This window comes from Lissotriton vulgaris, chromosome 3_1, assembly GCF_964263255.1.
Source record: "Lissotriton vulgaris chromosome 3_1, aLisVul1.2, whole genome shotgun sequence".
In the NCBI taxonomy this organism is placed as follows: domain Eukaryota; kingdom Metazoa; phylum Chordata; class Amphibia; order Caudata; family Salamandridae; genus Lissotriton; species Lissotriton vulgaris.
Genome location: NC_141689.1, coordinates 2,077,322,356 through 2,077,348,117, shown reverse-complemented (window position 1 = coordinate 2,077,348,117; position 25,762 = coordinate 2,077,322,356). Strand labels below are relative to the sequence as shown.

Here is a 25,762-nt window from a genome sequence, read left to right as displayed (position 1 = left end):
GTTATACATGTTCAAGTGCATAACAAGAACTATGCAGGAAAAAACGCGTTTATGCGCCTCAACAGATTTAAACAGATGTAAAACCACAGATGTTAAAAGTAAATAAACACGAAGGGTGGCCAATATTACACAAAGGGTTTCTCATAATTTAAACTCAGTCATACGACTGAAATTTCCGTGGGCGTAAAAATATAACATCTCATGACATATCTCATTCTGAAAGTAATATGATTTTCTTTTATGAAAAACAAATGATTAGAAGGCAGTCTTCCAGAAGTTAGTCAGCTGACATGTTTTCTATGCACTTTAGTTAATACTGTTCTATTTAAAAAAAAAAATCAAATTCACATGATGCGTACGTAATGTGCACAATTGGCCCCATCATTTGTTAGGGACAAATCATTCATTGTATGCATGAAAGAATGTCTGAAGCTGAGAGGGCATTGGTAATAGAGGTTGACATCACACTACATGCACTGTGGCAACCTCAGGTGAAGTAAAGTAGACCTAATGGCAAAATCCAGATTCACTTGCAGACTAGGAATAATTCATGGGCGCAAATTTCTACATCTCACTTAGCCCTTATTTGAGCAAGCAACCAAACAGCTATTTTCGAAGACATCTGAACCTCTTCAAAGATGCGCTGTTCCACCATGCACAGCGTGGAACACCCAAAGATCCAGTCAGTTCATTCCATCCTCCTCCTCCTTGCTAACCTATCAATGGAAGATGACAATTAGACTCCTTTTTTTGTCAACTAACTGTTCAGCATCTTGTGAAAAGTTGATGTGGATCCTGAATATCGACATCAGAATTTCGTGGGACACTAATAGCGAATATTGAGGGGCAAAATATTGAATGGTAAGTAGGAATACATTTTCTATAACTAATTCCAAAATATGTACCCTGATGATATAAATTACTCGAAGGATCATAGATGTAGAGTTAAAAAATAAAAAAAAACACTTACCTAGTCGCCGCATCTCGTCTCAGTCATCTCCCCAACCTCGTCCCTTGTCCAATCTCCACCAGAACCAGGAAGCACACAGGCTCCCTCCCTAAGCCAATCACAATGCTGTAATGCACATTGTGATTGATCTGAGCACCATGGCTCGGCACTCAGACAGGGAATGGAAGGGTGGGCATGTTCCCCACCAGGCTCTGTAATGCAGCCTGGTGTGGGAACATGCAAAGTGCGAAAGACCCCCCAAGAGGGCCAGCCAAGCAATCATGCACACTTTGGAGTGCAGCTATTACTCCTCCTCCCAGACATCACAGGAGTCCCACACTCACCCAACCTAGCCGAAAAGAAAAAATATATAATAACAGAAATAACTTCTGCTATTATTATTATATTTTTTCTACTATGCTCCACAAGCAGTGATGCGATGCTCCTCCACCTTAGCGGAGGAGCCGCCACTGCAAAGCTCAGGCCTTTACATTGGATTTGCTTCTCTATCTTGAGCCAGTGCAACTTCTTCAGGAGAGAGAAAGCAGAATCATTTTTTGTGAGACTGTAGAGTATCCTTGCAGCCTTTTTAACCCCTTTACTGCTAAGGCTAGATTTGAAGGCCCCTTTGTTTTCCATTGAAATCAATGGAAAGTCCATGACGAGTTACCCTTGTCATTAGCAGCCAAGAGGTTAAAGAGGCTTTCTCTGCTCGCAGATAGAGAACTGTTAGATCTGGGGGTCTCTAGTTAGCAGAGGTAGGAACCAATGTCCAAATAGGGACCCTTGCTTCTAGTCAGGGTAAGAAGGATACACTCTTTAAATAACCCCTGCTCACCCCCTTGGTAGCTTGGCACGAGCAGTCAGGCTTATCAAAGGCAATGTGAAAACACCACAAACGGACCCCAAAACAGTTTAGAAAAATAAAAGTATTTAATCTAAACTAAACAAGACCAAAGCGACAAAAATTCAACGTACACAGTTCAAGAGTATGGTTTCAAAAGAGTTCTTAAGGTTGCGTTAAAATAATCCACAGATGCGCCACATTTTAGCCAACGCAGCGGGTGTGGTGCGATGACTCCGGTCTGTATGGGGAGGGATGCGATACCTTGTATGGATTCCGGTGCGCAGGTTTCGTAGGAAGCGTCTCGCAAAAGGTACGATGCGACGATCTTCGGGACGGCAATGATCTCAGGTGCGGCGGCGATGCATGGCGCAGTGTTGATCTTCTCCTCTCGCGGTCACTCAATGCGATGGCTCGACGCAAGCAAGCGGTGCAGCGACCTCACCCAGTAACAAAAGGCTCTGCTACGATACTCGTAGCAATTATACTCTTCCCGCACCGGGGCCATGCGTTCTGCAAGCAAAGGATGCGCGGTACTTGCAGCAGCAACAGGCGCTGCGACTATCTCGATCGTCGCGGCGGCTGGAATTTCCTCGCACTGACAGGGATGCTCTCCGCAAGCGAGCGAATCGTAAAACTTTGCAGAAAGTCTTTAGTATCTTCTTTTCCAGCTTCCCAAGCACAGGTACAACTTTCAGAGGCACCACAACTGGCCCAAGCACTCTAGGAAGGGCAGAACTCTCTCAATAGAGTTCAGGGGAGAAGCTGGGGGTGAAGTCCTTTTGTTCCTGGGACTTCTTAACAGGGAGCCAGATCAACTCAGGTCCTTGGAGATCTCTTCAAGCAAGGGGACACAGTACAAAACAAAGTCCTTCCCCTCTCCTTGGCAGCAAAGCAACTGCAGGGCAGCCCACAAACACACAGCAGGACAATCCTTCCTCTTCAGTCTTCCGGCTTTCTCCTTGGCAGAGGTTCCTTCTTGATTCCAGGATGATCTAATTTTCTGTAGTCTGAGGTCCTATTCTTATACCCCTAAAAGTCTTTGTTCCCTTTGTGCAGGAGGGCTCTGAGCCCGATCTGAACCAGTTCTGGGTGTTCCTTGAGCACTTTGTTTTCCTGGCCTCTCCTTTCCTTTCAGAGAGAGGGGCAGGGTCGTCAGCTGCTCAGCAGGAGGTGGAGCCAGCATTGTAGAAGGCAGGCACAGCCCTATTCGGGCCCAGGTGCTACGCCCTCCCACCACTCTGGATGCAGATGGAGCTATTCAGCCCAGGGCTGGCCCACGCAACCTCTGGGAGCTACCCAGCCCCTGACACTCACAAACCAGACAGTCAATTCACAAACAGGCCAAGGCACACAGAAAGGTCAGACAAGAGAACAGCAACTTTCTAAAAGTGCTGTTCTCAAACACAGGATTTAAAAACCACCTTTCCTAAAAGATGTGTTCTTAAATTTTGAGTTCAGGGATACTAGACTTTTTTTGTCCTATCTTGCTCCTATGGGAAGATATGCAGGTAAAGGGTCGTACTGTTTCCATCGAGAACAGTCTCCCTCCAGAGCACTCGAAAGGATAATGTTCATGAATTCATTCAAAAAACGTAATCAAAGTTCTCTTGTGTAATTGAATTGGTTCTTTTTATTTTTAATTCATCAAGTAATTGTTATGATGTTCAAGCTGATGGCCCGGTGGCCAATGCACTTTACTAGGGACTTTTACAAATATGCCAATCATGGATAACCAATTACAATAACAAATTACTCAGGGAGCACTTGCACTTTGACACTGATCAGCAGTGGCAAAGTGCCCAAAGCATCTAAACTAGCAAAAACGAAATCCTGCACAGCATCAAAAATACAGGAGGTAGAGACAAAAAGGCTGGGGAAACCTCGCCAAGGATACCAGGTCTAACACGGACATTGCCGTAGTCCAGTCTGGATAGAATAAGGGCCTGAATGGCTGTCATTTGGGCTGAGAAAGGAAGAATCTGAAGTACTCTCTCCAGCTATTTCAGGACCCCAAAACAGGTAGCAGCCACCTTTAGAACCTGAGACTTCATTGAGAATTTGTCATCTAACAGCAACCCAAGTTTCTTCAGATTTTGTGCTGGTGCAGGAAGGGTGCCAAAGTTTTGAGGCCAGTGCCGTGGGCCCCACAGGGCCAGGCTATTTCCCAATACCAATACCTCAGTCTGTTCCCAATTCAATTTCAGGGAATTCACGTTCATCCAAAAGGCAACCCCAGCCAAGCAGGCGTTCAGGGCCGCCGAGGTATGATCCTACGTGGAAGACGGAGAGAAGATGATTTGTATGTCATCCACATAGGAGAATATGGTCAAGCGATAGGTTGGACATAGATATTAAATAAGGATGACTTAAGGTTGAGGAACCCCTGATGTAAGGGCATGTCATGTGGAGGAAGCATTTGCTGAGGAGCCCGGAAAGGTACAGTCACACACACACACACACACATACACACTTCAGAAAGCAAAGTTGTGGCATTTAATCTGTATCACGCAAGAAGGCTCGCATGCCAGGGTGTATTTATCGCTGATATTTTATTTGTTAAAGCGTTTTAACCCAGAAGAAATATATATACAATTACGAAATCTGCAGTTTTTGACGTCCATTCATAATGAAAATTGGTTGAATGCACATCACGGTTCTCATTATAAATTAGCAAAATGCAGACCATTTAAATGCTAAAATCATATTTGCAGCTATATGCCATTTTAAAACGTTGCGGGTTGATGTAGGTCATATAAAATAAATCAATAAAACATGCCCAAGTAATACCATCATATGTCAGAGGCAGCTTGGTATGCCTTGTTCCTACCCTGAAATACGGACGGAGCTGCATCTCATCTTTGATCCAAAATGGACCCCAGTTCAGAGAAGCCTGACCCTATTTGTTGACTAAGTTATTACGTAGTGATGAATTGCATATAGTACACTATTAAAAAGAACATTAGTTTACATTTCTGGTTTCTTTATTATTTTCCTAATGTCACAGCGCTCTTCCTAATTGTTTGCTAAATTTTTCGGTTGTATTTAAAACATAGGTGTTAGAAACTGGATTATTAGTAGGGACAAAGGTTTATATCTGCCACTGACAATCAGGCAACTAAAACAGCATAGGGCTCAGAATAGGTCCTAGAAAATTATTCCTATGCCCAACTCTTGGTAGCTTGGCTGCGAGCAGACAGGCTTACCTTCAAAGACAGGTATGTGAAGTATTTAAAAACACAGATTCAGTGAATAATTAAGACACAATGCACAATAATAATCCAACACCAATTTATGAAATTGGGAAATATTGTTATCTTTAAAATGACACCAAAACAACAAAAATCTAATGGAGGGAACCGGAGATATGACTTTTCAAATATTTAGCAATTTCTAGCACATAGAAACCTATAGCAGCTTATCGGGACATCTGGGACATAGACCGGGTCAAAGTCAAAAATTCATGCCGACCGCGATGGAGCCCTGCTCGGCTACTCCTCATGGTAGGTCTCAGTCACAGTTTTTATCTTCAGACTTAGAAACATTTCTGGAACTTTTCTTCCCGGGGTCTCTCGAAGCTCTCAGCCAGTTCGGATTCGGGGAGGGTTCGCCGGATTGCCTTGCTACGAAAATTACCTGTCAAACTTATGGAAGTCCGACCTCTGGAGCGTTCCAGCGGGACAAACCAAGGATCCAGGCTGACACGCGGCTTGGCTTTAGCAGTTACTCCCGATCAACTTTTCTTCGTTCGGATTTTGACATTTTTACAGAGCTTTATCTCGCGGGGTCCCTCCATGCTTAAACAGGCCGGATTCAGTTTGGGTTTGCCGGCCTCGGATTTCGACTACTCCCAGTCAAACTCTGGAAGTAAGACCTGCGGAGCTTTTCAGCGGGACAAACCTTGACGGCAGGACGACCCGTGGTTGAAGGCAGGTGGCTTGGCTGGCCAGGTTGAGTCGGTCCCCTTATGGAGCTTTTTTCCAAAGTTGCTCCAAAGTTCTCCAAACTTCTGGAACTTCTTCCTGAAGTCCCCCAAAAGGTCCCAAAGTGTCTCAAACTCACTCCAAGGTTCTGGAATCTCCAAGATGGTCCTTGAAAGTTGAGGGCTTCAGTTCCCACAATCCACTTGGACAAAAACCTTAGAAATCCACTGGTAGTTCTCCAGGTTGAGGATCCTTGGTGGTGATGTTCCAGGTGAGCTCTGTTAACCTGCAGCTTGCAGGGAGTCCACTCTTTAGTCCTTTTACAGCAAGGTAATCCACAGGCTGTAGTTTCAGATGGTGCAGAAGGTGCAGTCTTCAGAGTGCAGGCTTTAGAAAATGCACATCAAACTTCCAGCATGGCCTGTCTTGCTTTCTTAAGTTTCAAGCAGCAGACCTGAGGGTCTCTGCCCTTCTCAGATACCTATTCCAATTTCTCTGGGTCAAGCAGGAGGTCATTCCTGTCCAATGGGCTGCAGGGTACCACCCAGAGGTTTGACTACTTCCTGCAGAGTGTGGCTCTATTTGGTCCCGGAGTGCACCAATTCTTCCAAATTTATAATAGCTGATTTTCCAGCAGGGAGAGAAGAGATGGCAAAACAAACCCCTAGGATGGCTAATCTCCATAGTCTCTCCCCCTTGCATCTGCTTATTCCTTCCTTAATCCTAGCATATGGCTGGGGTCAAAAGAGTAGAGTTGTAAATGACAATGGTGTCTTCCCTTCCCTTGAAGTCCATTGTTTACGACTCCTCTCCCTGCTCTGGCATTCCTATGGAACAGAACACTGCCCTCCCAGCAGAGCTGGTAAACCCCAGGGGCTCCTAACACCTCTTCAAAGCAGCCTGGCTAATCCACTTAACTCTGACCAATCAGGACAGACCACTGAAAGGCTGAATCTGGGCCTACAAACAAGAAAGTCTTATAACTTCTTGTATGTACATTTTAGGAGAAATTCAACAATATCATATTGTTGAGTTTATTAATACCATTCTGGGAAGCCTTTGATGGTACTTTTAGCCTTCTCCTATCAAGAGTTATTAGTTAATAACTTCCTGCCAAGTTAACCTATGTGGCAGGGGATTTGTAAAGAGAGAAATGACTTGGTGCATTTTTCCAGCACCAGGGATTATAATAACATATTTTATTTACTCTACATATATCTACAGGACCCTTACCCCAGGAACACCTGGGGAAGTCTTTAGGGGATCTGAATATGTCAAAATATTGAAGATCCTCCCTCCACAGTGCTCCTACCACCAAAGACAATTTTTGGCAACAATTTAGAACAATGTGGGGAGTGAAATGTGCAATTTCACCTAACCCAGGGCATATAAAACTCATTTTATAAGGGTTCTCCTTATAAATACCTGATCCGCCAACCCTGGGACACCAAGGTGAGACCCTGGGGGTACCTAACACGTTCAAAGATTGTAGGTCAACCAGTTTTAAGTGCCCCAAACACCAAAGTCAAGTTTGGGCACAATTTACTCTTTAAAAGCAGTCCTGCAACACAGTGCCTCTTTTAAACTGACCTCAAGTTTCAGAAGTGCACACAAGCAAGTGCCAGAGCGAGGAGTGGGAGGTGAAAGAGGGGGCTAATGGTAGCTAATGCATGAAGACCTGCATGCTTCTTCCAGACTTGGCTGCTGCAGACAAAGTCTAGTGTATTTTTTACGGCTGGTTTTTCAGTTGAAAAATCAGGTAAGGCTTTGCCACACTTAGTAAAGCCAGGTGTGAAAAAAACAGTAGCAGGGCTTTAAGTGGGCCAGGCCCTGCCAGAGCTTACTAAAAAGTGGGTGCTGAGACAGGTCACTATTGGGCTCTCCATTTTTGCCCTCACAATCAGGGTGAAAAATAAACCTTAACTCTGCAGCAGTTCCACCTTTCACTGGCTTAGATGTAACTTCAAATGTTATTTCACAGTCTCATCATATCAGAACCTAAGCATTTTTTAAATGATATACAACGAAGCCGTAGTTGTTGCTTATTTATCTTACACAACTAACGACCATTGACAAAGCCACGATTCCTGGCCTGTTGTAGGTGTAATGTTACTTGTTGTATCATATATCTGGATGCAAGGACAGAAGCAGCAAAATACCAGTTGGGCAGCACACTATGCTAAGCACAGATTTTCAGTTTATGTGTTTTAAGCCACGCCCTTAATCACATAGGCCACGCCCCTTTGAGAGACATCCCCCAAACCCTCCGCCAGTTTTTTTCATCCCACTTCCTCAAAGTTGAATTTCCACGTAAAAACATGAGTTAATTTTGTTCAGCCTGGTTCATAATCAAGCCCACAGTTGGGTAATTTTGATCTACAAGAAAGAGACTGAAAGGAGCCTTTCCCAGTAAGTGGATTTTGCATGGTGATCTCATTTACGTATCACATCTTAGGAAGAATCGTCACTGGGCCTTCAGGGACAATATACTAGAAGTATATCAGCATTATGAGCCGATGCACAGGGTTTATGTTTTGAAACGTGTCGCCCCTCAACAAGGCTTTGTCTACCTTCATCATACATTACAGGCTGGAGGTGGTACTAGCTTTCTGCATTCTTTTCACGAGCACAATTTAGAGCTGCGTTTGAGATTGTTGTGACTGTGCTGCAGTACGTAGTGTTATGTGTGGTTATTGGAGCAGTAATGAAGTTCCTAAACAGGCCTTGGTTGTCAAGATTTTAAGAACTGGGGAAAGAAAGAAAATGAGGAGCAAATGTCCTGATTACCTCCCAGTAATTTCATTCCTGTTGTATATTCCTACACACCCCTGCATTTACATCTCCCAAAATCAGGGCTTCGAAGCTGACCTCAAGGTTCCATGAATCACTGCAGTCACCTTTGATGGGCTGGTGCTTGAAGACAACATAGGATGTACAATGCCATGGGGAGTTTATATGCAACGACTTCACATACAAAGAAACCACAGCAGGCAGCTGCCTTACGGTACCACCACTTGACTTCCACGCTGCAATAAAAGGGACTCAAAAAGGCCCCGTTGAAGGGGAGGGGAGGCGCCCAAATGAAAGTCGCACAGGACTATGGTAAAGTCCAGGGATGATTCAGACTCAGGAACTCTGTGGTAAAACATGGGTCACAGTGAAGCATATCAAAGGAGGGGAGTTTTTGGGTGGTACAAACGTGTCGAGGGTCGTAAGAACAGTTACACTTCTGAGCGGCAAGCAGGATTCAAGGAGGGAGTCCGTGTTTGGAAATTATCACCAAATCCTGGCATACTTATCTGCATGCATTAACAAGATGCCGCTATTATTGAGCGAATAGCCCTTGTCCCTATAGCATATATCGATTCTATGTGTAGCCAGTTATGGGTGTACAAGTTGGGTGGTCTCTGGGGGTATCTACTGGATTCTTAAGTGAACTGCACCCAGGATGCACACACTTAGCGAGAAAAACAAGCTTGCGCGGCAGCAGTAGAAGGCGCAGCAGCAGGGGGGAGGGGGGCCTGCACTTGCGGGACCGAAAATTGCTGCCATGCAGCGCGCGCTCCCGCAAGTGGATCGCCTCATGTGCATGCGTTGCCATTGGTGGCAATGCAACGCCTGCACATTTTTGGCCCAAAAAGCAAGTCGCTTACTTGAGGTCTCCTCCAATGCAACGCATGTGCGTTTCGTCAGTGGGATCTAACCAGGGGTGGCTTCAGCGCTGCTCGCGCCCAGTTCAACTATAGTTTCTGGTGCCCCTACCACCATGACATTCTCCTCGGATTCACTCACTGTCACCGGGCAAAAGTGCCCCTCAACTCTCCAATCATAAGTTATTGCTAAACACTTCACACCCCCTGAGGTCAGTGCCTACTCCACAGGTCAGCGCCCACTCCACAGGTCAGCGCTCAGTGCAGCCTCACCGGTTGCACTTCCCTAAAGCCGGCCCTGATGCAAACTCTTTGGTACAACTATCAGCATTGGATTAAACATCCTGCCGTTGGGCGTTTAGAATTTAGCCTGCCATCTATTACTGTATTTTAGTGTCGTCATTTAGTATCAGGTGGCTGTGAGTCACCGGCAAACTCCATGGGTCACAGCAGACCTCTACCAACCACTGCAGAGCTCTGAGGACCACAGCTCTAGTATTCTGACGTGCCACATCTGGCTCCCAGGCCTGTCATGGACAATAAAAAGTCCTATGATACAGCTGCGGGCAGGTGAAGCCCTGTCACCATGCAGTGATGCCACTGGTTCCATTGTCATCTGGGCACCTCTGCCCCCAATTTCGTATAAATACAGCAGTCAATAGAAATAGAGTTGATGGTTTGGTTCTTAGTGCCCTGATCAACCTATACAATCAGATACTAATTCCATAATAAGCCTATGCATACAGATCAACCTATTAGCATGGAGTATACTGCATATTGAGAGCTTTACTGATGTTTATAAGAGGAACACAAATATCTAGTATACGCTTTGTGTCATTCTGCTATTGTGAAGTAAAAGATGATATTACCCCATCATTAGTTTTGAGGAAGACTCAGAGCAGCTTTTAGAAATTCGAGGTTTGTTTAAGATTTCATTTTCTACGAGTACCACAATTTGCAGCCACCTATCATTTCTCGCTTTTAGAGCATTGATTCTAGAGTTTCTTTTTTCCAATTTAACTTATGCCTCCATTGGCAATATTCTTCATTAAATCCTTTAAAACAGAATGGGCAATGAGGATACAGTGCTAAAAGGGTTTATATCTGATCTTTGTGACAGAATAAAATTCCTCAAATTTGGAAAATCCCATCACTGTACCATGTGGTGTACATAGGGCTGCCTTCCTGCCAATTTCCTCTTCAATCACAACATGGACCTTTTAGGCCGTGTGTTAACAAAACATGATATCACTTTTTTAATAATATGCTCATGATACCCAACTATACATTAAAATAGAATGCTCCAGCAGCCCCGGGACCCTCGCCTCCTCCCTCATTAACATTTGAACACTTTGACAAGATTAATCTAAAGTTAAACACTCCAAAGACAGAATTTCTTTATCTCTCCAACCAATGGACATAAACATCCAGGCCAGTGGTCTACTAATCATATTGTATGAGCCTCATACCAAATATAATTCTCTCGGCTATTTCTCTTTGCTTCAGATTTGATAAACTACGCCACCTTTGACATGCATGTCAAAGAGAATTCCATCTAAAACTTCTCTGTAGCCTCAAGCCTTTCCATCCAAAACAAGACCTTAACCTGCCTGCCCATGACTTGGGGCCATATGTATCAAAAAAGAGTTTTGCGATTCTCAAATTGTGATTTTTAGCGAATCACAATTAGAGAATCGCAAAACGCAATGTATGTAGGACTTCCTGAAAATTTTGCGAATCCTACATATTCCTTATTTGTGAATCGCAAATTGAGATTCACAATTACGGAATACCTTCCCATTCATTACGATGGGCTAGGAAACCCCTAAGAATGAATGGGAAGACATTCTCAATTTGCGATTACCAATTAGAGAATCGCAAATCGAGAATGGAATTTCAAGGTTGCAAGTGTGTCAAAAGAACACCCTGTTGCATGCTTGAAATATGCATGTGTGCACATTTTGTGCACATACATGCCCTAAGTGCATGTATGTGCAACATATGGCACTTTTAAAAAGAAACAAAGTGTTTTTTTAAAGAAAATCGCAAATTTCCACCAACTTGAACTTGGTGGCAATTTGCAATTCCTTAAGGCCAAATAGCTAATTTCTGGTGCTTCCAGAATTGCATTTTAGGAATCGCAATTTGCAATTCCTTAATTGCATTAGCAAAATAGAGAATCGCTAATTTTGCAATTCTCTATTTTGCGATGGCCTTTTGGGATCATACATCCCAAAAGGCTTTTTCCAATTTACAAACGGGACGATTCTGAGAATCTGGCCGTTTGCAAACGGGAGAAAGGCTTGATACATATGGCCCTACGTCATTTCACATATAGGGTAGTATATACAAATCAGTTGACCCTGCTCCTCATGGGAACAGTTCAGTCCAGTCGGAACCACCAAGCCATGTGCTCCCTGGACCAAAAAACAGGCATCTTGGGACCCCTCATCAGCAGGCTAGCTTGAATCCAGTGTCACAGTGAGCCTGTGACCCACATCTGGGCATACCCGGCGCACTTAGGGTGAGAAAACAAAAAACACAAATGATGGATGGAATGCAGAACAAATCAAACATTCACCTCCAGTCAAAAGATCTGGGTTAAATCCATCATTCTTTTGCACACTATGCCACCCCAGTTTAGACTCAGCCATATGCAAAACAATTTTGACCCTGCTCCTCATGGTAGCAGTCCAATCCAATCTGCCATACCATGTCCAACCTCGACCAAAAACATGTTCATATTGACCCGGCCTAAGTACCACACATAACACACTACCCACACCCTTGCACAAGTTTTACTATGTAATAACTTCCACAGCTGCTAGGGATCTCGACAATATCTAACATTCCGTGGTGGAACCATCCCACAATGTCTTGACCTTTGTCAGCCACATAAACCTTTCCAATAATGAAATGACCCTAAAATCCCATCTAATCTCAAAACATACTAGCAAAATAATTTTCAAATTAACAAATGTTTAAGGTTTCATGTCTTTTTCCTTAATTTCACACTCCCTCCATGGTGACATAAGCACACTGAGTCAATTAACAATTCAAATACACATCCATCACACTCACAGTTTACTATAGAATCAATCACAAATCCCCTTGAGCTGGACTCAACTTCACATGCCTCATTTACTGTAACCACTACTTGTCACAGGCTCTCTTGCTACTCATCTTCTGCACTCAAACAATTATCTTTGGCCTTCTTCTGTCCAGCATTCCACTTACTAACTGCCACGCCACAATTTGAGCACTCTTTTCTAACATCTGAACAAAATTTAGAATTTGCCATGTGTCTTAAATATCCACAGTTGTAAACACCCCAGCTTTGTTGTCATGTTCATTCACAGTTGATTTCTTTTTGGCATTCTTCTCCTTTTAATACATTTTCCTCTGCACTGATTGTATGCGCTGTTGGAATTGGCAGTCTCTAGTTGACAGTGGTTTTCACCCTCTCCAAGTAGGGACTCTTCCTTCTTGTCAGGGTAAGATGACTACACACCCAAGATAAACCTTGCTCACCCCTGTGGTAGCTTGGCACAAGCAGTAAGGCTTACCTCAGAGGCAATGTGTAAAGCATTTGTAAAAAACACACACAGTAACACAGTGAAAACACAACAAATGGACACCATCCAAGTTACCAAAAATAGCCAATATTGGGTTATGGTTTCAGCACCAGACAAGATGGCGGCGTGACGGCGGAGCTCCGTGCGGGGGGTTTTCAAACGACCCTGTTTCGTGCGGAGAACACCTTGTTCCTGGAGTGGGACACGAGTGCCTGATGTAACTATGCTGTGAGAAGCCTCCGGTTCACCTCAGGTGCGAAATTTCCCTATTGTCAGCATTTTCCAGCGAGAGGCGCGTTTCGTCATAAATAACGGCCGCCATTTTGGGATATAAGTTTCCTGCAACGTTTTGAAGTTTCTCCCTGTGTGTGTTCATTTCTCAACTTATGAGGAAAGAAAAAACTTGGTATCTGTTATTGCAAATGGGCAAGTGACTTTTTCATGATTTTGATTAACTGAGGTTTTTCCTGCTACTTTGGGAAGCAGACGCTACTAGGTTCTTTGTTTATGGCCACCATTTTGTGATTCCTGTTTCTTGTACTGCGTCATCTAAATTCATTATGGATAAAAACAATTCTCAACTGACTGCTATTATGTGGTTGTTCATTGCATTGCTGCTCTTTCAACGCTGCAACAATCTGTGGACATATTCGGAGAGGTTTTAAACTGCCTTTTTTTATCATATTACACTTCTATTTTGTCATTAAGTGTGCACAATAATCTCTTTCATTCCAGTATTGTGCAAAGATGTCTTCTTTTTTCGAATATCCCTTTTCTTATGACTTGAGCCTCCTCATTACTCTAGAAGAGCTTAGGTACCCTCAATGTCACTTTTTATCACCGCTTATCACCGCTTATGGTGTTTTTGGCTGACTGAGAAGGTGACCCGCTGACAATTTCATAGGTTTGAGATTCTATCTTACTGCTCTATGGATGCTTAAAATTAATTATAGCTTATTCTCCTCCATGTGTTTTTTCTATGGGAAGACTAAGAAACCTTAAGCTAACCACTTCCTCCAAACTCACTGTGCGATCAGATTCTGAATCTCCTCTTAATGAAATGGAGGACGTTTTGTCTCAGAAACCTGATCAGGCATCAGGTACCATTCCAACATCACATTTAACAAGTAAGTTGGCTGCAATTTCCACCAAGCGACCGAAAAAAGACCCTTCTTGTCCAGTGAACTCATCCTCTGCCTCCATGGATATAATCCTCGAGAAAATTCTTGCTCTGAAACCTTTCATTGAAGAGACCAATACAACTTTTCAGCATTTGGATGACAAATAGTCCTCACTGGATTCGCGTATGCTTGGTGTGGAACAGAGAACAGATTCTTTGCAGGTCTTGTGCTCTCGCATTTCCATTCTGGAATCTAAGATATCACTGCTTAAGAAACACTCTGAAGATTTAGAACATCGTAATTGCAGGAATAACCCCCGAATTTATGGTCTTCCTGAGAATACAGAAGTCTCCAATCCAACCATCTTTTTTCAAACATTTTTGCCTAAGCTCTTTGATCTTCCTACTACATCTACTCTCAATATTCAAAGGGCTAATAGACTTGGACCTAAGATCTCTGCAAAACTCCGAGGAGTCATCATGTTTTTCTTGCAATATAAAGATCTTTTCAAAGTCTTGTCTGCAGTCAAATCCCAAAAACGAATATTTTGGGAGGGTCAACACCTATTTTACTCTCAAGATGTGGCTAAGGTTACAGCGATCTTTAAATGCCAGATTCAGACTTATCCAACCCTGCCTTTTCAAAGTCACCTATAAAGAAAAGACTACCACATTTGATGATCCAGACGTATTGTAGGAATTCCTTCGTCAACATGGAGCTGTTGTGATGGACATTTCAAAGCCTACTTGATTTATTATTTTACTTCACTTTGTCTGATTGTTTTCTCATATAGGTAATTCCTTGATCATTGTTCTGCTCATATATTTGTCTTCTTTAGTTGTATTAAGATGTTATTCTTACCTATTGTTCCTTCCTCCCCTTATATTGCATGCTTTATTTCATATACATGTTTTATCCCTTCTCTTCTACAGGTATAGTTCTTCTTGCGTTATTGCTTTCCTCCTGGTCTACCCACTTTTTTGTCGAAGTTGTACCCATGGTCCCTTTGTGTGCTAGGCGGAGCTCTGATGGTGTCATCGTCGTCATCTTCGGGTGTAACCATCCCCCATTTCGTGTTGTGTTGTAGGTATGTTCTTCAGTCGTCATTTGTATAACATGTACTGTCTCTTTGTTCTCCATCTTATTCTTCTCTCTTTGACTTTCTTTTTTAAGGTATCGTCTGCCCACACTCTTTTGTATTTCCTCTTTATCTTTTTCTTCTCTCTACCTTCTCTAATGAATCATATGTTTTTGACTGATTAGGACATTGTAGGTATAGTAAATGCTTATGTTGCTTCCATTCTCATTTTTCCACTTCTTTTTGCCCCTTTTGGAACTTACTCTATTGCCTTCTTTCTTCACACTCTTTTTCTTCCACTTTATTTTAATTCAAAGTTCGATTCTATCACTGTTTGCTTAGAGAATGTTTATATTAATGCTTTTTACCCACATTCAGAGTTATTACATGGAATGTTAAGGGATTGAATAATCCCATTAAAAGACAACAGGTGCGATCTCATTTAGCTCATTTAAAAACTGATGTTGCATTACTTCAAGAATCTCATCTCTCTGAAGCTGAGGCTTCCAAACTGAAGAGATGTTGGGTGGGAAAGGTTTTCTCTTCTCCAGTTTTAGGTAAGAAAAATGGAGTTCTGATTCTTTGTCATAAGAAACACAATGTGTACTCTAATTTCTCTAACCAATTCAGTTCTTTTGCTGTTAATTCAACTCCAGACTCTTCCCCTGTTATGATTTTGAATTCCTTTAAGGCGGCAGCCAGCGGTTTTATAACGAATTTCGTTTGACAAAAGAAAAAGTCTTTTGAAGTAAAGTCTGCCCAATTACTTCACAGAATTAAACAATTGGAATATACTTATTACTACTTCAACTCTGAATCTTCTCTAAAAAATCTTATTGACGCCAAACTTTTAACAGACTTTTGACAGAAGCTGCTTCTTCCTATCTTTTAAAGAGTAGTGCTCGCTATTTTGGTGGCCAAAAAAAAATGGGGAAACTATTAGCCAACTACTTAAAAATAAAGAAAGAAAGAACTAGAATAGAATCTCTACAAAGTCCTGATGTGTCTCTTCTATTTAAACATGAGGATATCTTACATGAATTTGTCTTCTTCTATAAAAATGTATACACTCCAGAGACTTAACCAAATAAAACATATGTATCTTTTTATTTTTAATCTATTCACCCTCCTCCTCTAACTCTATTGATTTTGATTTTTTAGAACTTGAAATTACATTAACTAACATTACTGGACAAAGGTGTCCCCCATTGTTTCTGCCTTAGCCCTACCCTTTTTAACATCTATATGGCACCTCTGGCTAAGGTAGTGGAAGCCCTGGGGTTCGAAACCATTTTGTAAGCCGATGACACAGAGTTACTGTTCAACATCGGCCCAAACATTGAAGCAGATAGACTCCGCTTTTCCATAGGTATCCTTGAAATATCAAACTGGATGACTAACAACTGTCTCCAGCTAAACCCGGGTAAGACAGAAGTCATGCTTCTTGGGAAGGCAGCAGCAGCCTGGTCCAATGACTGGTGGCCAACACAGTTGGGCACCCCCCCCTGTGCCTAAACAGTGTGTTAATAATCTGGGCATCAATGTAAAATCAATCTCTTTCAATGCAGGACCACGTAGCCTCCATCTCAGGGGCCTGTTACTATAGGCTAAGATTACTGTGGAAAATCTTCCCTTTTATTCTTACGGAGCATCGCAGAACGTTGACCCAAGCCATGGCAATCAGTCGCTTAGATTACGGGAATGCCCTACTAGCAGAGGTTGGGGTAACATCTTTAAACAAATTGCAGGTTATACAAAATACGGCGGCCAGGATGATTCTGAATATGCCAGTGGGCTCTTCATCGCTGCCTTTGTTGAGAAAACTGCACTGGTTGCCTATAAAACAAAGATCCTTTTTTAAGGTCTGCTGCTTGACATTTAACGCGCTACAATGTCAGGGTCCGTTGTATTTGGAAAATAAATTAAGAAAATATATTCCGAGTCGTCCGCTGAGGTCTAGTTCCCAGCAGTTGCTTCATCTACCTCGAATCAGACTTCAAAGGTCAGGGGGCATGGCCTTTTCTTACCTGGCCCCTAAATACTGGAATAGCCTGCAAAAATCTCTGCGAGAGATACCTTCTTATCGAACATTCAGGAAACATCTAAAGGCATTTCTGTACTAAGGCTCCCTCCTTCCCAGCTGTTTCTTCTTTGCTGTTATTCTGAGTAAGCGCCGAGATGCCCCAGGGTGATTCGAGCGCTATAAAAGAATACATAACTTAACATAACATTACTCATCCTACTTCGGTCTTGCTACATGGGACGCCCCCGGGTCCTGCAGGATTTACTGTTGAGTTTTACGAACACTTTGCTAAACTCCTTCTTCCAAATCTTTAACTCTTATTTAATTCCTTTATTACCAATGGTTTGTCTCATGGTACTTTTCAAGAAGCCATGATATGTCTAATCCCAAAGGATAACAAAGACCCTTCCCTTTCTAAAAATTACCGCCCATCTCTTTAGTGAACACTGACCATAAGATCTTTGCAAAACATTTTGCATAACGCATCAATCCTATCTTACCTGAATGTATTAGACCTGAGCAATCCGGTTTTGTAAAAGGTTGTTTATCCTCCAACATTTCTAGAGTCTCCTTTAATGTCCTAAGTAAGGCTTCTTCCTTAGATTACCCTATTATTGTTGCCATAGATTTAGATGGTGAAAAACATTTGACAGGATTGGTTGGGATTTTATGTTTCATGCTTTTAAATGGATATGTTTTCCTCCTAAATTAATCTCTTAATGTTATTGCTTGATTCCGGTCCCGGAGCTTCTATTTTTGTTAATGGCAAGACCTCAGATTATTTTTCTCTTCTCAGAGGAGTAAGACAAGGTTGTCCTTTGTCTCCGTTGTTATTTGTGATAGCGTTAGAGCCCTTTTTAACAAAAATTAGACAAGATGCTCAGATCTCTGGTTTCCAATTTGGTTCTCATCAGGTTAAAATGGCTGTTTATGCAGACAATATTCTTTTTTATTGTTCTAACCCAACCACTTCCCTCCCTCCCTTTTGTGATCAGGTTAATACTTTTTTTCAATTATCAGGATATTGTCTCAATCCGTATAAATGTGAAGTCTTACCACTTAATGTTTATGCCTTTAACATTATTTCACCCATTTGAGGTTTTTCATGGCTGTCCTCTAAAATCAACTATTTAGGTATATGGTCTTCTTCTTCTTCTATCTCTGACATTTTAAAACTACATTTTGATCATATTATAAAATTGCTAAATGATAATATTATTCGCTGGCATCTTCTTTTTCTATCCTGGTGGGGCCTACTTGATTCCATTAAGATGATGCTCACCCCATTGATTTTATATACTCTTTCCATGATGCTTTGTATATTCCTGGACACTACTTAAAAAAAGTTGATTCACTTTTAGCAACATTTCTATGGACAAACAAATCCCCTCGAATAGCCTTATCTTCTTTAAAAAAGGATAAATCTAATGGAGGCTTTCGATTCCCTGACTTCATTTCTTACCATTAGGTCTTTTCTCTGAAACAGTCCTGTTGGCTTTCTTTAGCTCTCCCCACTCATCCCCTTGTGTGACTCTCCTTATAGAGATCTATACTTTCTCCCTTTGCATTTCAGGAGTTTCTTGCTTTTAATAATAATATTTCTTATGTACGCTCTCCGATTATTTCTCATCATAGTAAGCCTCTAACCCCTTTTCTACCTTTTTCTTACCCCTCTTTTGCCCCTCTTTCTCAACAACCTATTTGGTACAATAAATTATTATGCATCACAAATCGTTCCATTTAGTGGAAATCTTGGAGATACAAGGGGTTGCTCTGATTTCCCAACTTTTAAACAATAATCTTCCCCTATCCTTCTCTGATCTACAATCGAAATTCTCAGTACCGAATTCTTTTCGTAAACAATATTATTCTCTACTTCCTTCACTAAATCAGTATCTTCTTGCATTGCCAACTAGCCCCGCTCTTCCTGCAACATGCTCCTCCTTATTTCCCATTCTAGACTAATCCCCTTCGGCTTCTTCTTTTTATAAGTGTCTATTATAGCCTTTGGAGAGGGGTTAAATTAAAAACTGAGTTGGCATGGGAAAAGGATCTGCAACAATGCTGGCCAATTTCCTTATGGGATAAATTGTGGCTCAAGATCCACAAAACTTCAAGAGCAGCTAACACCTCTCAAACCCTTTATTTTCTTTATGAACCACTATTACTTTCCCCTGCAAAATGTGCTTCCTTTTCACACACTACCTCATCTACTTGTTGGTCCTGTTCTAACTCTAATGCAGATTTAAAACACATGTTATTTGAATGTTCCAATATTGCTCATTTCTGGAATCTAGTTTGGTCTCAGATTAAAACGCTCTTTAAAGTTAACATTTCCTTCTCCTTCTCCAATATTATTTTAGGTTGCCTGTCCTCTCACTAGCCTCAATCACCAGCTAATTATACGTTGCTAGATTTATTATTGGCATCCTGTGATATTGGTGATTACATATATGGCATGGACATAGATGACCCTGCATTTTTTCTCATGGATTTGGGGCAGATCTCCTGTCTTGGACCAAGGGTTATAATATGGGGTGGTGACTTCAGTGTGGTACTAGAAGTCCAGCTAGATCGTTCTAGTATCTCCAGACACCACACCCTAATGCTGCATGAACACTACACATGCTCATCCAGGACAACTACTTACAAGCTATATGGAGACATTCACATGCAGATACTGGGGAGGGCACTAGTCTTACTGTGCACCTCAATTGTATGTCTACAATTAACTACTGGTTAGTCTCTTGAGACATCCGGACATGGACAGTGGATGTACCACATTTGCCCGCCCCCCTCTTGGATCATACTCCAGTCAAGCTGGAATTGCTGATTCCACAGGCGGCCCTTGCACCTATACTTGGCGCTCGCCTCTGAGATAGCAGGCTTCTTTGCACATAACGAGGGCTCAGTGCGGTCGGCCTCCCCTCTTTGGGAGGCTTTCAAGGTAGTAATACGCAATGCCTGCGCTGCAAAACAAACAGGTGAGCTTAAAGGTTTCTGTGGGACGGCGACACGGACTGGAAATAACCTCCAGGCCCTGGAGACAGCATGTCCCCACTCTAAAGATGGGGCCTTATTGGCCGCCATTAAGAGCACAGAAACAGAATTCATGGAGGAGGCTACCAGGGGGACCTACTTTCTACATCAAGATACGCAAGCTCGTCAATTTGGTTAGGTTGAGCGCCCAGACAAGACACTTGCGGTCCGACTCCGCATGCCGTGGGCAACCTCCTATGTAACAAAACTGTTGGCTGGAGACTCCAACATTGAGTCCTCCCCCTCAAGACTTCTAAATGTAAGGTCCTCTTTCTACTGCAAATTATACACTCCCACCCCTGTCCTCGGCATGGCCAGTTGACTGCATATCTTGATACTCTCCAGTTGTTGTGGCTAGATCAGGTCCATGGAGCCTACTTAGACTCGCCCATAACTACAGAGCAGAGAGTTCATGTTTTTTAAAGCCTTCATGGAAACAGGGATCCTAGGTGTGATGGCATTACTACGCACTCTAGAAGGAATTTGCCTAGTCATCTTTTGCCAATGTTTGAGGACTCCCGGTAGACTGGCTCCCTGTCCCAGTTGCTCAGATAGGCAGTTATTGTAATGCTTCTCAAACCAGACAATTCAGCCTACCAGTGGGATTCCTATAGCCCGCTCCCCTTGATAAATGTAGATACTAAAATATTTGCAAAGATCCTGGCGAATAAATTACTGCCACTTTTGCCCCATATAGTTTGGCCTGACCAATCTGGCTTCATCCCAGGCTCCTCAATGTCACATAACCTCCACACCCGCTTAGCGGTCATGCGCCACCTTGACCTCCGAGTTGGCGCAATAGCTGGCCTGCTCCATGCCACCAAAGTATTTGATAAACTAGAATGAGCATACCGTTTTCCACTGCTTGCCCAACTTGGCCTCAGTCCAGGTTTCATTAAACATATACAGCTCCTCTACACTCTTCCTACAATGCAAACACGACAGGCTAGTATCAGACCCCTTTCGGATGTCAAGCGGAACACACTGGCGGTGAGACTCTGCAACATCACAAGAACCGAGGAATTGGCTTCACAAAAAGGATTCTTTTCATCTCGCTATATGCAGATAATATCACACTGTATATCTGCAACCCGCAGTAAAACCTCGACCCCATATTACACAAAGTGGTTATTCTAGCATACAGATTATTCGGTCTGTCATAGTTCCTCTCACAGAAAACACTAAACCATTCCCCTTGGAATACCCTCTAAAATGGGCAAATGACCCGGTGAGGTACTTGGTAATCTGGCTCAGCTGGGATCTTGAGAAACTCTGGTGTGCAAACTCTGGTTGTGCAGTTGCATGGTTGGAAGATAGACTTACAATGTGGTCAAAGCTGCCTCTGTCCTTAGTGGGATGTATAGCCATTGCGAAGATGATTGTCCTGCGTAAGTTCTTCTACATCTTTCTCAACATACCTATTCCTTTTATGGCACTGTTTTTCAAACGTTTAAAGATCACTATGATTACCCTGATATGGGCAGGTAAACAACCATGGGTGTCCTGGGATATCCTCACCTTACCGCTTAACCAAGTGGGTTTCGGAGAACCTGACATGCTATTCTATGCCTTATGTGAGCAAGCCCAATTTTTACACTATTGGACCCACTCAACACTGTTCCAGCCACACATTGCTATAGAAACAGCCTGGGCGGCGGCCCCATGGCCAATGACCACAGTGCTTTATGCACCCTACAGAGCTCTGTGGGTGGAAATAGACGCCATCAAGAGTGTATGCTGGGCTTGGGAGGGATTGAGAAAGATGGCGAGATTACCCTGCCTCTATGCCCCCTCAATTCCCCTCCGCAACAACCCTCAAATTTCACTACTCCTAGACGGGGCAGAGGGTGGGTGTGCAGCCATAATCTTTTATTTTATATTATTTTATTTTTATTTTATGGAGTTTTATATAGCGCAAACTTGACCCAAAGGTATCCGGTATCAGAGCACTTTACATAGCACCAGTGGCGTTACATGAGGTCACATTCATTTTTGTTAGGCACAGGGAGATTAAGTGAATTGCCCTGAATCACAGGATGTTCAGCGTCGTTGTCGAGACTCGAACCCAGTTCCCCAGATTCAAGGTTGACCGCCCTAGCCGTTAGGCCAACTCCTCTCCCCAACCTTATTACTTATTCAGACTTGTACCCAGAAAACTGCATTATTATGCCCATTGAGTCATTGACATCTCCGGCACCCACTTTCCTGGACACTCTTTACTCTCTACTTTATTGCCAACTCAGAGCCATCTGCCACACATTCCATAATATGTTTCCTGCTCCCTGCATTAGAACACATGCTCACCACTGTCTTGTCACATAAATTGATAACTCGCGTTTACAAAACTATGCAGTCCTCCATGTCGCTCACAGTCACGCTGGTATGAGCTGCATGGGAAGCTGATACTGACCCACATAACTGATACTCAATGGTCATTCTGTTGGAGTCAGCTGCAGACACTTACTCCAAACTACAGATTACGTTTAATACAGTTTAAATTTCTACATCGCCTCCACAGCACGCCCTTGCAGCTTTTCAAAATGGGACTTGTCAATGACTCATGATGCCTTATATCATCTACACCTCAGGCGTCTTTCATTCATCTCACGTGGTACCTGCCAAAATTAGAAGCCTTCTGGTTGGAAGTGTTTTCGACAATCCATACAATCACAGGGTATCTACCCCCCCCCCATCCCGCTGGTGGGCCTGTTGGGTTACATCAAGGATGCGTTAGCTGGCATTAGCTGACCCACGCTATGTTGCTTATCCTGGCCAAGGGAAGGATGCCATGCAGTGGAGTCAGAAACCCGCTCACACTAGTAAGTCATGACTGCAAGGATATGGCATACTGTCAGGAGCGACTATCTAATTACCGGGAGCTGATGCCCACATGCTAATGCCCTAAGGACATATGGGAATCTTTTATGTCTTTTTTGCATCAAAGAGACGGTTCCTCTACAAAACCTGGAGATAATTGACCAGGTGTCAATCTTGGACCTGTGGGTCCTCCCTTAGCAACCCCAATGTCACGAGTGGGATTCTACTGTGTCATGTTGTGTCCCCAGCTGTACGCACACCTACACGTACAGCACTGTTTGTGTCTTGATCTAGCGCCAAAAATTGCATCCTTCTATTAGTGGTTCATGTGGTCCCTAGTGGCTTTGCATGCTTCTTTAGGTTTGCCCTTCTGTTTAGACATGTAGCGAATGAAACTGCCCAGCACGTATTATTCATTTTCATGTCATAATTAATGTTGGGCCCCCCTTCTTCTCCCCTGTCTTTTCCCCTGCTCCTCCCCTACCCCAGATTCTCCCTTCACCCTGTCTTTCCCTTCCCCAAGCAAAGTTCTGGCTGTTATATTGTTTCTCATATATTAAATGCTAATAAAAATATGTTAAAAAAATAAAATAATGCACACATTTATAAAATGCACAAAAACTCCTACAGTACCAATGCGACAAACCCCTCCCCCCTATATGGAACTACTATAATTGTGCAGTTTCACTGACTGACAGCAAACATATATGTGAAAACGTAACAAACATTTCTAAAACATGTAATAGAGATTAGAGCCTTACTTAAGAAAAGAGGATGCTTCCAAGAGCAAATACAAATAATGTAAACACGGAGAATGACCAGGCAAAGTGGGGCATCTTTTCCAGCTTGCTGTTTAATGCCATACCCTGAAAGAAGTCATAAATGCACACCAGACAAAACAAATGCATGGAACGAGAGCCATAGACAGAGGATCATACTTATGTATAAATTAGGTTTCTTGGCAATAGTGGCATTGTACATTTTTTCGAAATTCTTTAGAATCCCACTCTTAAAGAGGTCATGTTGAGTTTGGATGAAAAATATCACTGGGACTGCCAAATGATTGTTTTGTTTTTTACTGTAGGTATGGCACAAACCATGATTTTCTACAAAAGTGTATCCTAGGCTGACGCCACGCAAAGTGAAATTATGTGCACAGGGAAGTAGGTAAATTGCAACATTTAACAATTTTATTTGAGGCAACCACTCACTTCAATCGACTAAGAGCCTGATTAGAGTTTCGGGAGTCCACGAGTGTTCGGCTCACCACTGCTCTGCTCCAGGACCCGCGAAACTCACAGCCACCAGATTACAAGTATATTTGTGGCCTGGTAGGCGGACAGCGTGGTAGGCTTGGGGCAGTGCTGTTTAAGGCTCATTGTTAGTCTTCAACAGCACTGCCAAGGGACTACCAGGGCACGTTCCTGCACAGGGAGGATTGCAACATGTTGTGCATTCCTTCCTGTGCAGACCTGGGGCTGCAGATGTACAGGGGGGCACAAGAGGTGCCTCCCTACATGAAAGCCTGTGCACAGCGGCAAGAGGGAGCCCTGTAGGGCCCCCTTTCTTTCATCACCACCAGACATTACATGGAAGAAGAACTTCCATGAGACTGCTGGCGGTGGGGAAAGTCGTAATATGCTTGGTGGTGTCTCAGGGCACCACCAAGCATATTGCAGCCCTCAGACTACCATGGGACCGCCAGGGAACGCGGTTTCCTGGTGGTTGCGGTAGTGCATTGGCAGTCCAACTGCCAAAGTCCTAATAGGGCGGTTGGATTGCCAGTGCGGCGAAGGCTGGACCGCCATGCCCCTGCAAGTCTGGCGGTCCTCAGACCGCCAGACTCATAATCAGGGCCTTAGTGTCCTGCAGAAGATGGACATGACTTAAGATTGCAGAAACGTGTGTTTTCTTGCTGCCATTTAGGGTCCTTAGCCCTTAGTGGCAGTGGGATTCACCATTGCTGCCACCCAGCAGCTGCATCATCTCCTTCCCCGCTACCAGAAGTCCCAATGGGACTTAGAGTGGTGATAGATGTGATGCGCATTGCCTCACCGGCATGTATATGTTAAACAGCTGCAGAGAATCCCTCTTTTGCAGCAGCACAAGGCAGGTGAGATGCTCACACTGCAATGTCAACCTTTTGATTTCCTCTACTCTTTTTTTTCTAACACATATTTTTGCCAGCTTCGATTCTGATGAAGTTTAAAAACAATATTTTCTCATTCTTGAATTGTATAGAATTGATCCATCTCTATAACAACATGTGCATTAATTTAGGGAAACATGACATTCACCTTGAAGCGCCAACTTAAACGTTTCACTCTGGATTTTGCAACTTTTTCTATATATGAGACCACGTGCAGAGGTACTTTAAAAATTAAATCAACTGTGCTCTTAACACAAAGCATATGCTCTTCCATTATTTACCCCCATTGAAAATGGTTTATATTTAGAGGAAAAACACCTTTCAGTTCACAGAGAGTAAAGACTTTAAGTCTCTTCTTGACGTTAACCGTTAATCATTGGGGATGTTTTCCTTTAAAAACAGTTTTCCGAGACAAGCGACTATGCTTTGAAATTCATGACCAGAGTCCTGATCTGAGTATATTCCGATTACAGATATTCGGAAATATGAAATCCAAAATGGGTGTCTTCACTCTTCTAATGGCCTTCTTTACTCATCCAAGAGAGTGTCATTCATATCTACCCATTATAAGAATTGCACATTATTTTGCTTTAA

General features: G+C 42.9%; 1 protein-coding gene across 1 annotated transcript in view; it reads right to left on the bottom strand.

The window, feature by feature from the left end:
- Positions 1 to 25,762, bottom strand: part of DLC1 (DLC1 Rho GTPase activating protein) — a 1,582,515-nt gene that overhangs the window by 1,449,070 nt on the left and 107,683 nt on the right. The window lies entirely within an intron of this gene.